The sequence below is a fragment of the Stegodyphus dumicola genome, chromosome 7, assembly GCF_044657685.1.
Source record: "Stegodyphus dumicola isolate Sdum_Otavi_A_Nest chromosome 7, ASM4465768v1".
Lineage (NCBI taxonomy): Eukaryota > Metazoa > Arthropoda > Arachnida > Araneae > Eresidae > Stegodyphus > Stegodyphus dumicola.
Window position 1 is genome coordinate 209,999,415 of NC_140774.1, and position 1,467 is coordinate 210,000,881.

The window sequence follows — 1,467 nt, forward strand, 5'->3', positions numbered from 1 at the left end:
TCGAAGACTTAGATCGCCCCCCTCGAAAACTTAGAGTGCCCGCCTCGAAGACTTAGAACGTAAGAATGCCCCCTCAAAGACTAAAAATGCCCAGTTCAAGATTTAGAATGCCCCCTCGAAGATTTAGAATGCCCACCCGAAGACTTAGAATCCTTTCCAAGACTTAGAATTCCCTCTTGAACATTTAGAACGCCCCCTCGAAGATTGAGAATTCCCCCTCGAAGACTTAGAACGGCCTCTTTGAAGACTTAGAACGCCCCCCGAAGTGTTAGAACGCCACCCTCCAAGAATTACAACGACCCCCTCGAAGACTTAGAGCGCCCCCTCGAAGACTTAGAATGCCCAGTCGAAGATTTAGAATGCCCCCACGAAGACTTAGAATGCCCCTCGCCCCTCAAAGTCTTAGAATGCCACCTCAAAGACTTAGAATGGGTCGGGTCGGGTCGGGTCTGGTCGGCTCTGGTCTGGTCTGGTATGGTCTCGAAGACTTAGAACGCCCCGCTCGAAGACTTAGAACGCCCCGCTCGAAGACTTAGAACGCCCCCCTCGAAGACTTAGAACGCCCCCCGAAGACTTAGAACGCCCCCCCGAAGACTTAGAACGCCTCCCCCCCGAAGACTTGGAACACCCCCTCGAAGAATTAGAACGACCCCCTCGAAGACTTAGAGTGCCCACTCGAAGACTTAGAGCGCCCCCTCGAGGACTAAGAACGCCCCCATCGAAGACTTAGAACGCCCCGTCGAAGACTTAGAACGCGCCCCCCTCGAAGACTTAGAACGCCCCCTCGATGACTCAGAATCCCTTCTCGAAGACTCAGAACGCCCCCCCTCGACGAATTAGAACGCCCCCCCTGGAAGACTTAGAACGCCCCCTCGAAGATATAGAATGTCCCTTCGCTCCTCGAAGACTTAGAACGCCCCTCTCGAAGACTTAGAACGCCCCCTCGAAGACACCGAACGCCCCACTCGAACACTTAGATCGCCCCCTCGAATTCTTAGAACGCCCCCGCTCGAAGACTTAGAACGCCCCGCTCGAAGACTTAGAACGCCCCCTCGAAGACTTAGAACGCGCCTCTCGAAGACTTAGAACGCCCCCGCGAAGACTTAGGACGCCACCCCTCGGAGACTTATGACGCCCCCCTCGAAGACATAGAACGCCCACCTCGATGACTTTCATCGCCCCTCGAAGACTTAGAATGCCCCCTCGAAGACTTAGAATCCCTTCGAAGACTTAGAATGTCCCCCTCGCCCCTCAAAGACTTAGAATGCCCCCTCGAAGACTTAGAACGCCCCCTCTTAGACTTAGGACGGCCCCTCGAGGACTTAGAACGCCCCCTCGAGCGGACTTAGAACGCCCCCTTCGAAGACTTAGAACGCCCCCTCGAAGACTTAAAACGCCACCCTCGAAGACATAGAACGCCCACGTCGAAGACTTAGAGCGCCCCCCTCGAAGACTTAGAGCGCCCCC